The following is an 11,825-nucleotide window of genomic DNA, read 5'->3' as shown; positions in this document are numbered from 1 at the left end:
TCCAGCACAATAGCCCTGAGATCTATAGATGGGCAGACATTCTATAATGATGATGTCATCTCTCACATGCAAAGTACAATGAGATTGAGATGCTCTAACCTATAAATTCCTTTATCTTAACGTAATTTAACAGTCTGGGGTTCCTACAAGTAGAAAGACTTTTTTTTTGCTTACCAGTACATGCACTCTTCACAACTGCTTCTAATATCTTATCAATGGGGCAATATTTAAGAACCAGGATAAAGAAGAAAGGAAGATGATGTTGAAAGCCTTTGCTGTGTTTTCAAGCTGAGCTGTATTCAACATAAACCTTAGACGTCTTGTGATCAAAGTAAAAAAGATATTTTAGACTAAAGGAAAGGTAGCCAAACATTTTCAGTCCATCACATATAGTACTGACATGAATGGCACACAACTTCTGTTACTGTGCACAATTTATTTTTTGTGATGCAACTTTACAGGAAACAATCATGTAGATGTACAATACATACGCAGTCATATGAGTGGAATGTATAAAGTCAATTCCAAGTTAGAATACAGACATTACTTAAATTTGTTTAATATCCTTATTGATATTTACAGTTGAATGTTTGAGTTATTGTTCTTTTTCTGTGCTGCATTCTGGATGCACATAATGTAACTATGATGACAACTACATAGTTACAAATATTAAAATCAGCACTGCATGTGTGAAAATTGTTGAAAAGTTTCTCTGTATTTGTCACTAGACTTGCCTGCAAAATTTGACTGAATCCAAAAAGAACTGCAGCAAATTTTTGACTGACATGTTCCTCATGAAAGGTATTTGATCATTATCTTTGTTTTTTGTTGTATTAATACAATAACCTAAACAAGTCATTACTTTCACATAAATATTTTTAAAACACTTGAAGGAAGTCCATATACCTCTTTCCTTACCTCTATTTTCTTGAATTATAATAAGATCTGATACATGAATATATATATGACACCAGTTTCAAGATGTAAATTTATGAGCAATGCTGTATGCCCTTATGGCGTGTTCTGTTGTGACTGTGTTCTCTGCCTTGTAACGACCAGGAACCTCCGTTGTTTTGTAAACAGGTTACTGCTCAATATAAAGCTGCTTTATCTAAAACTATCATGATGTACAATGAATAAAGGGTCTGCTAAAACATACAGAATCGACTTTTCTTGTCTTAGAGTACAGGCAAAAAAGTACAAGGAGATGAACTAAACATGGTTGGTTCATATGCAATAAGAAAATAACTTTATCTGTAATTTTGTTGTGACGATAAATTTATTACACAATTATATTATATTATATAAGACAGCTCCTTTTCAGAGGACTAAACTAGTCTGTAAGAGACCAGGATTAGAATACATACCCAAACTGTCTTTACATTGAACCATCGGTTGAATCTTTTCGATGTAAATGGACGAGCAATCTTGCCTGGTGTATGCCCTTAGAGCCTGTTCCGTTGTGACTCTGTTCTCGGTAAAGTTTCTGGTGGAATGGTGGTAACACTCGACGTTGTAATGACCAGGAACTTCGGTGTTTTGGTGAACAGGCTTCCCTTGCACCTCACTGACACCATAGGTTGTTGTGCTCATAAAGTGATGATGGTACCTATAGTGTCCAGGTACTTGATGATGATGATGATGATGATGACTGGTTTATTAGAGACTCAAATTCAATATATACACAGACCCAAACTCGCAGGCAAATTTCTAGTGGTTGCCTGAATTGCGTTGGTGGTCCGAATACATAAAATGTCATTAACGTATTACTACATGCTATCACATAAAAACATTATTCCTTACTCCTATATTGTTGCAGATTCGTATTAATTATAAATAATCTTTTACTTTAAATATTGCACATTAGTATACTTCTGTGTTTTGACAGACAGGCCTTCCTTGCCTTTCACTAAAACCATGGACATTTGTGCCCGTGTTCTCGCCAACTGTGGTAGAATCCTGGTAACGCGCAATGCTGTAATGTCCAGGTACTACTGTGTTTTGGCGGATAGGCATCTCGAGATCTTGTCCCTCATGAAAACCACAGACAGTTGTGCCCATGTTCTCCCCAACAGTAGTGGGATCCTGGTAACGCGCAATGCTGTAACGTCCAGGTACCTCTGTGTTTTGGCGGATAGGCATTCCTAGCCTCTCACTGAGTCTGACAACATGTTCACTCCCCATGTTCTCCACAGTAGTAGTTGGATGAATGTGACGCTCTATTCTGTAATTCCCAGGCCCCTCGGTGTTTTGAAAGACAGGCTATGAGACCATAGGCAACCTAGTAAATTTGAGGAAAATGGGACATTGGTAGGGGACGCGCAATATGCTAAATGTGTAACGTTAGTGGGGTATGGGATTGGTACCACTCATTGAGGAGAAAGTAACTTTGAGGAGAAAGCAACAGCAAAAGGAAACTATGAGAACTTCGATTTAAAACATGGCTTGGAACAATTAAAAGTTGGAAGTACAATTCACCGTGGTTAGCTGGATAGCCCATGCAGGATGTCGGATGTCGATGGTTGGTGTAGTCAAGGTTTTTGCAAGGTATATCGCTGGTCCCTTCGCGGAAGTCGCTCAGCTTATAGTGTTGGCTCACAACTCACGGGCACGCACACATACACCTTTTGCGCGGTCGTCCCCAACCGGATGATGCAAACCTGCATGTCGTCCCCGGCCCCAACCTGATTCATTGTCGATGGTTAAAGTTGTTTACTCTAGATTGTGCGGGGAATCCCCTCTGCGGAGACGACCAATCGGGACGTTTTGTCATGAACAATCATTGTCGATGGTTAAAGTTGTTTACTCTCCCCATGTGTGCGTTGTCACACAGGTGGAGACCTCGAACACATGGGGAGAGTAAACAACTTTAACCATCGACAATGATTGTTCATGATTAATGATAAGCAACTTAACCCTGGCTCACCGACTGGCTGACAGATATATGACCTTCGAGTCCCCGCGCAGAGGAATGCGCCCAACCCAACCTGTTCATGGTTACAATACCAGCTAAGTATCAAACCCGCTTACGAAGCAACGCTTCAAGCTCTTTGCACTTGAAACCTACTGCCCTACATAGAAACACTTAATGTGGGAGTTGAAAGACAACCCCAAATGAACCCTGGCACCCCCGGGAATCGAACCCGCGACAGCCAGCTTGTTGGTAGCTTGGGGAGCTTGGGGAGCCAACACTCCTAATTTTGTCTGACCATATTTTTCTTTCACAATTTTTTTTTTATTTTAGGCCAAGAGGTCCAGGACCCGTGAGACGAGTCAGTTAGTAGCCTCTTGAAACCTCAGTGTTACAATGACTGCGGCGGTTGGTTTTCGCTGGGAGAGCTGTATCGGGCCCTGTATAGTGTACAGCTATCGTGTCGGACCCCTTCGCACCGTGCAGATTCGGGATGGTCTGCTGTCGCCTGTCACAGTCACACAGAAACTTCCTATCAAAATGTCCAACAATACTATATACATTTTTGGAGGCCCAAGGAGGTTATAGTGTACTCTACATGTATAACCTTCTTGATATGCCTTATATGCCGCGTGAATACGATGTACGCCCCAAAAAATAAATCGTCATGCTCTCATTTTAAACCTCCAGCAGGTTGAAACAACGCAGACCGCTACACTTGAAGTCTGCACAGGAGGTGGCAGAAGGTTATGTTTTCGGCGGCGTTGGTGTATCTGTGTGTGTGTGTGTGTGTGTCACCACGATAACTCTAGAATGCTAAGATGTATTGTCTTGATATTTGGTAGGTGGGTAGGTCTAAATGAGACCTAGAAATGATTAGATTTTGGGCCCCCTAGCGGCTTTCCATGGTACTGCAGCTGAACTTCTGGTTTTGATATCTCGTGATCTGTAGATGCTAGTGTCACGAATTTGGGATGGTAGATAGCTCGTGGGCTAGGGAAGAAGTGACATAAGTTTGGGCTCCCTAGCAGCCTGCCCCGGAACTGCAGGGGCGTTTGTTGAATAAAATAAAAGGGCGATAACACAAGAACCAGTTGACGAATCGCCATGATTTTTGGTATGTAGGTAGCTTGAGTGATGCTTGACATAACTATATGGCAATTATGCTAATCTGGATGTAATTTGCATAATCAATTAGGAAATTCTATAAATAAGCTGCATTCCGTGATAGGACTATTCAACCTTGTGACATATGTAATTGACAACGAAAGAAACTTAGGCAGATATTAGACTCAGATATTACACTCAGATATTAATTATGTAAATGAAGACCTGATTTGCATAATTAATGAGAAAATGTTATGATTCGATAATGCTAACTGCCTGGAATTTAATACTAGGAGTAATTGAAATTTAAGTAAAGGTGAACATCATAAAACATAAATTATGCAAATGTTGACCTCATTTGCATGATTTATGAGGAAATGCTAGATTGGCATTCTTTGTTAAGATAAGACTGTCTTTGGGTGGATAATATGATCAACCGATACAATTCATGCAAATTAGAATCCTATTTACATAATCAGGGAGAATAATCTATAATTCGTCAGTCATAAAGGTTAACATCACTTGGCGAAGGTATGAGCTCGTGGAACTCTAGTTTTCAGCTACGATGGACCCTTTTGACGTTTGAGCGCGTGCATGTGAGTATGGTGAGGATAACGGCCGTACCTGTACTAGTGGTGGTTATGACCACCCGACCATTGTCATATGGGTCTCATTTTATCAAATTGTTATGCCCATTGTGTTAAACCAAGGAGGTTAAATCAAGGCACAATTTATTAACAGATGGATATCTGTCGTATTTAAACCTCCTTGGTCAGAATACTGTCATTCGTTTCCAGTCACCACTGTTCTCTCAGTTCTCTGACCGAAAACAAGGGTCCCAAGCCAACCAAAGACAGTGAACATTATGCAAAGGGTAATATCGGCCTTATTAGTATGCGCCTCAAGGAGGTTTAAACTCTGATATGTAAACCTCCTTGTTCATCAGATATATTAAATAGTCAGACCCACCGATCGATCGATCGATCAAAATAGTGCATGATCGACAATGACAATGGCCAGATAGGTGAAATAGTCAAACACAATAGGGCATAAACACTTCACAATGTCAGAAGGCTTACCAAAATTGACTGTCGCACTGAATTTAAAACCCGATTTGGCCGTGATGGAGCCTTGATTTTGCACATAGCTACTCGGCCTACACACGGGGCCCTCGGCCACACATACAATGGGAAGGAAATGATTGGCAAAAAGACTGACGGGTGGCCTCACTAAGCCATCTTTCTTATTAAAGCGAATGTGGCATCCAGTTGTATCGAATAATCATTAGTCAAGTCATTGTCTTAAAAACGGTTTAAATGATTTGATATTTCTTAAGAATGTCTATGTTTTAAGGTGATGTATCACAGCATTGCTGTTAAGGCGATTGTACCAGTAATCTAAAGCATCTCTCTATTCTACTCTGCATGCAATGTTCATTTAAATGAACCATTTAAGAAAATCACATAAACAGCATTACAGTAATGATAGCATGCAGTACGACTTAGGTAAGATTCCGATTTTTGTTACAGGCAATACTATGAATCATTTCTACAAATCTGGCATTTATCCATGTATTTTATACTGTTGCCAGTTCAACCAGCGGTTCTGTCTGAGTCTGAGCGTCCCCGACTATCATTGGGCTCTATCTTTACACTCCCTCCGCGCACCATCAGCAGAAGTGCCAGTCTACACATGTACAGTACGTAGACGTAGTGAAAAGCAGGCACCACAAAAAGCATCATTATCACAACCATATAAGCAGTCCTTTTGGTCTTTCCAGCGAAATCTAGGAAAGCGTACACATCACCATATTTCCTAAACCCGTCCAAAGACGAGACCCAATACACAAAAAGCAGATACGTCACTAGGTACAACATCGGATAGATGACGTGAGCAATTCGTGTGGGGATGCCAGAGATAAGGACGTTAGTTACAAGTTACAACCAAGACTGAGTTCATGATGTGTAACAACCAACTGTTAGTGGAGAGGTCTCCACCCATGGCGGAGTAATACACAATGGAAATGGTTAGTGCGTGGGTGTATGCGATGTTATACAGCGCCCAGTCTAACTTGATATATCAAGGAAGTGGTCCTGTGTTTCTATTTTGTTCAACGTAGTCCCTACTTTTAGGATTCCGACTTTTATTACTGAATTGGTGGCTTAAAGATTTTGTTCCGTCTTCGGCCCGTTTCGGTGAAAGTCGTCGTCTTCTCAGGCGGAATCGTCGAAAAAGTCGTCGTGGCCGTCCCTTCCGACTTTGACGTGTTCCCTGAGGCAAATAGCGGCGGACACGCCCATGTGAGCGGTCAAGGCCACGAACCCCCAGTGCGTGAACTTCAAGAACCTGTAAAATGAGGTGAAGAGGGTTGGTGCATAGGGTAGGAAAACTCATATCCACACCGCCGATTGTACAGCGTGAAAAAGCAACAACACAGAAGAAGAATATAGTACAAGACGTTCAAACATTTAAATAATCAGAGATAAAAAGAGTTGAGCTGTTTAAGATTTAGCTTAGATTTGACGTGAATATTGCCTCTATAAGGCTTCAGAGGCGTCTGCCATGGAAACAGACGAATTGAATTGTTTAGACAGAGAGATAACGCCAGGGGATCCGTGCAAATTCGTGCTTTGCTTGTCTTTGTATTATGTATTGTATTAAGTGTTGGTTAACTGTTGGTGGCGGCATTAATATAAGTGTAAACTTGAGTGTGTCGTCACCGGCGCACCATGTCTTGTCAATAATCCTTTCAATAAAAAGAAAAAAGAATGCCAGGGGAGTTGGTCCGCTAGAGCGAGTACAGTTTGTCGGTCAGAGCGGCAAACTTCTCTAGCGGACTAACTACTCTGACATGTTATCTGTATTGCCAATTCAATCTCTTCTCTTTCCAGCCGCCTCTGAAGTCTGGTAGATGCTATGGGGAATACATACCAGCCGAAGTTAAAGGTGATGTTCAGCACTACCATGTTGCCCTCCAGTACCAGGAAGGTGAAGATGGCGGCCAGACCACGGTACACCAGGAACGGAGTCTGTTCCACAAAACTGAAAAACGGAACGGGCGTTAGAGGATCTTAGACGTGTGGTCTCTGCCAGACTCCAATGGGGTGGGAAAATACATGAAGCAGAAATTGGCCACATAGACTGATAATGATATAGATATAGTCAGAGGAGTGAGCCGCCCATAGTAGTATACTTTGCAACCAACCGAGTCCGCGCGTTGCAAAGTGTGCTCCTTAATTTGGAGCCGTATGTGTAAAAGGATATTTACTAGTTTTGCAAATTCCTTAAGATATTTTCTGCAACCTATTGAAGTCTGGTAGACTAATGAGAGGACCAAAAACACTCGTGCCAAGCAGATGTATTATAAAGAACCCTGCTCATTCTCATGCAGTTTTCAGAACGCTTGTGGCTGCAATTGCAAGACGTCTGCACTTATGTAACAATTCGCCACGTTCAAATGTAGTACTAGAACACAACATGTGTGACATTTATGCGAATTTGATGGAAAAAATGAAAATAATATAATATAATGTAACTACAGTAAAAAAAGAGAATTGAAAAAGAATTATTGTAAAACTGGAGCGGTATGATTTTTGATTGATAGAAAGGGGGGTGTTAATTGTTTAAAAGGGCAGCAAACAAATAGGGAATAGTAACAGTCGTACTATTGAAACGTTGCAAATAAAACACCCGTAAAAACTGAAAATTAGCCGGATTTCTTAATCTTCTTAGGACAAGACTAAGCTTCGGGCAGAAATCATCATTTTTGACTCACAAATACATAACACTTGTATTCAACCTTTGATCGTGCATAGTTTTTCTGGGGCCCTATATACTGAATAGTATCTAACTTGCCCCAGGGCTGGACTCTGGAGAGACGCCGGACTCAGCCGACGTAGCAATACAACTGAGCTACGTTCGCTGATGGTGGATAGGGAGGAATGGTGCAAGAGGGTCCAAGTTTCTTCCCGAGATGGCAGCTAATAGATGTCCTCGAACGACGACGCCCCAGGGCTTGTTGTGACCAGATTTAAAGGCTACAGCAGTACACAATGAAACTCAAACGAACCAATGCGGGTCAAATAAACAATGACACAAAATCGCTAAAGACAAAAGCAAACGACAAATATAATATGATGGATGCGGGTGAAGCATTTTGTTTAATTGTTACTTCCATGAAAATGGAGGTATTGTTTTTTCAGATGTTCTTCCTGTTTAGGACCTGTGAAAAAGTAATGGTGATGTCATCAAATACCCGTCCTATTGTATCAGCGCAGGCGCGGCCCAGCACTATACAAGAGATAGATTCACTACATACCGAGTGTGAACGCAGCCAACTCCCTGAAATTTATTGTGACACGATCATGAACAAAACACAAATTACCAGTTTATCGAATCAGCCCAGATCGTCCGACATAGTTGTGCTCTGAGGCAACCATGCAAATGTGGTCAGACGACTTTCGCGCATGCCATTATACACGTTATGTTAAGTAACTTACTTGGTTCAGTTTTTTAGGTAAGCAAAGAAATCTGCATTTTCACTAAAACTTAAACATGAACGAATGACTACGAAAAGTCGAAATCGTACATGTTGCCTTTCAGTCTACACTGATGAAATACGGTATGAATAGTAAACAGTGTCACAGTTTGTTTACTAGTTAAGTGTTACACCACTTGACTATGAAAAAGAACGTTTGTTTACATACCGGGGAAGTGTAGAAGGCACTCTTATCTGGATGAGTCAGTAGCAGGGAGGCAAGTTTACAGATTCGGCAGCACATTTTTGACGAGAATTAGTTCCGTTCCGTCTTCCCTTCTGTCACGTACGGTTGTGCTACAGGTTGCCGGTTGAACGAGTGAAATATTGTGAGGTCAGATGACGTCATAGGTCATCACGTCTGTCATGTCTGTGATTGTGAGTATTACATCCCCCTGAGGGTCTGTTCTAGTCTCTACCAGACTCCTTTGCAGGCTGATAAGACTGGTAGAAATCGGCCAAAAAGGGAGGGGAGTTAACTGGCCATAGAGGGAACAGTTTGCCTGAACTGCACTGTGCAGGCAAACTAACGTTTACTATTAAAAGTCAAACTTTTATTCTAATAGTATGCATACAATTCGTATGTATTCGTGTTCGTGTTCAATAGCTCTATTCGTAGAGGGTAGGTCGGAGGGAGTGCCTGAAAACGTGTCCCACCGGGGCGGATTCCTTGGAAGTGTCGGACGGGTACAGCAATATCTTAACATAATTCAAATGACTATTTGATTTTTCAACAAGTGAAGGAATCAATGGAAATATTTCTATATTACATTGTTTATAACACAAGGAACGTTTTCTTGAAAAACATAACACCATAACACTACGTGCAGCAGACTCCCTATACAGCACTGCAGGATGGTATGTTAAGTGATGGTTTGATGTCAGTATGGTGGGTTAGTTTCATAATCACACTCTCACCTTTTATGCACCGCGAACTTCGCAATGTTAAGCTGGGCATGGTTTAAATTTCAAGATCCGCTCCACATGACCACGATTACGTCTTTGTTGTCACGGTAACCAACAACGCCATGCTACTGACAACAGTGACATTCCAAGTAAGAACATTTTAGATATGTCTGCCATATAGCCAGCATCAAAGTGATTATTGGACCATAGTCTCAGTGATACATGTATGTGTAACTATGTTAATGATAACTTCCTATTAAGCTGTTCAGTTAACAGTCATGTGCCTGAGACATAATACAGAGTTTGCCAAGTTGGTGCATGGACAAGTATCCAGTCAATTTTTAAGTGAGAATTTAATTGTCTTCCTTTCACCACAACATGGCTGTTTTTGTCACTGCATGTTGAGCTTTCAACAGACAAGAGTCCCTCTTTCATAAGTAATAGCATCAATTTCAGACTGCATATTGGAATCACTGGTTTGCCCTTTTGGATCTGTATGCCCTGCCAACATAATCGCCAAATCAATCAATCAATCAATCAATCAATCAATCAATCAATCAATCAATCAATCAATCAATCAGATTGTATGTATAAGTTATCATGTCATCACCCATACCTGCCTGTTACTTCAGGTGACAGTAGATGAGAGCCCTCCCACCATGGGTCAGGTACAGGACGCACTGCCTGGACAAAGGGACCTGGACTTTCAACTACAAGGTACTCTAATTTAATATGTATAAATGTAATCTCCATATTCTATACTCATCCAAAAGGTATCCATTCTTCTGATAATTCAAAGTTCAGGAAATACCATGTAAGTGTACTAGGTATTAGATTGGTGTATTCTTGTATTATTGAGATTCTTGGCTGTATGCACAACTGGTTTCAGGTTCAGCACCAAGGACAGGTGCCATTGCTGATATAAAAAAAATTGCTGCAGCTTCTTCATTTTTGGGCCAAATGATCTGAAATTTGACAGGGAGGTAGAGTGGAGAAATACCCTTGGGTGTATTTTTTCATTCTTGTAAGTCAGGCCGTCAAAATTGTTTTATTTAGTTTTTTTTGGCAATTTTCAGACAAAAAATGAACATTTTGGGCACAAATCTGTTGATACATACCCTTCATTAGCCAGGACAAGCAGTTTTTTCATTTGAATAGGAAGGAAAAACAATTCCTTGCAGGGGTACACAAAAAAGTCTAGGGTCAGCAGTTTTTTCTAGGGTCAGTTGGGAAACAGGAAACACAACATTTTTTTCCAAGGCCTAATAAAACATTTAGTAAAACTTGTAACTTTGAATGACAGGACCTGCAGCTCCATGCCTGGTGGGACGGCTTCTTCGATCGTGAGAGCGGTGTGCAGTTTTACCAGTACACCTTCGCTAACAGGTGTCTCGGGGAGGATGAGTTCAGCATTCCACAGCCTCAACAGGTAGGATACTTTAGTCTCTAGTTGTCAAGATTTAGCTAAAAAATACACTATTAGTAACTTAAATTGCGAGGCTTTAAATATGACAGACTATCAATGAGATTTACATCAATATATGAATGGTATCCTTTGGTATTTCTGCCAAGAATATGATTTTTATGCCCTTGCTTGCCTTGGTTATTTGTTTTTGGCTACTTGGAATTTTCTGAGAGAATTCCATAGCATTTAGTATATGGGTGGTTGAAAATTGTTCTGGTATGTAGTACAATCTGGACCAGANTTAGCAGTGTTCGAAATACCCGTCTGCAGTCTGCAATTTGCAGATAGATTTTCAAGATTGCAGAAGAATAAAATCTTACAATCTGCAATTTTGCAGAAGGAAAGATAGGCTCCGGATTCAATACTTTTCAATGGGTCTGCCTATTTACCGGAATACACCGGAAAACACAGTTAAACACCGGAAAACACCGGAAAACACATATAAGAGGCTAAAATCTACCGGAATACACCCTGATATGATGAGATAACATACCGAATTGCTGTATTTTGACATGAAGTAACGTGTATATCGCCGCGGGAACAAGAAATCGTTATGAATTGGCGATCGGCGATCGCGGAGGCGAGCCGACCAGTCGCCATGTTTGTTTACATTGCCGACTACGAAATGTTTGTTTAACGCGATCGCCGTACAGAAGTGAAATTTACCGAAATGAAGAGGTCTTTGATGCAGGTACCGCAAGTTGCTACATTCTGGCATGAAATAAGTCGTATATGACTTTGTTATATGACGTTGGGAACAAGAAATCACTATGAATCGGCGGAGTCGACCCGGCCAGACGCCATGTTTGTTTACTTAGCAGCCGGCTATAACGCTAGTGAACCTTTGTCCGTCACTTTTTCTCAGTGACAATCATGTGACGCCAATTTCTAAAAATGAT

The 11,825-nt window shown here is 40.9% G+C and overlaps 1 pseudogene; it reads right to left on the bottom strand.

The window, feature by feature from the left end:
- Window positions 1-5,286: 5,286 nt before the first annotated feature.
- On the bottom strand, window positions 5,287-8,781 carry LOC109471307 (annotated as a pseudogene).
- Window positions 8,782-11,825: the final 3,044 nt, after the last annotated feature.

The sequence above is a fragment of the Branchiostoma belcheri genome, unplaced genomic scaffold, assembly GCF_001625305.1.
Source record: "Branchiostoma belcheri isolate BF01 breed outbred unplaced genomic scaffold, Haploidv18h27 scaffold247, whole genome shotgun sequence".
Lineage (NCBI taxonomy): Eukaryota > Metazoa > Chordata > Leptocardii > Amphioxiformes > Branchiostomatidae > Branchiostoma > Branchiostoma belcheri.
The sequence above is the reverse complement of the archived record's forward strand: the minus strand, read 5'-3'. Positions and strand labels throughout refer to the sequence as shown.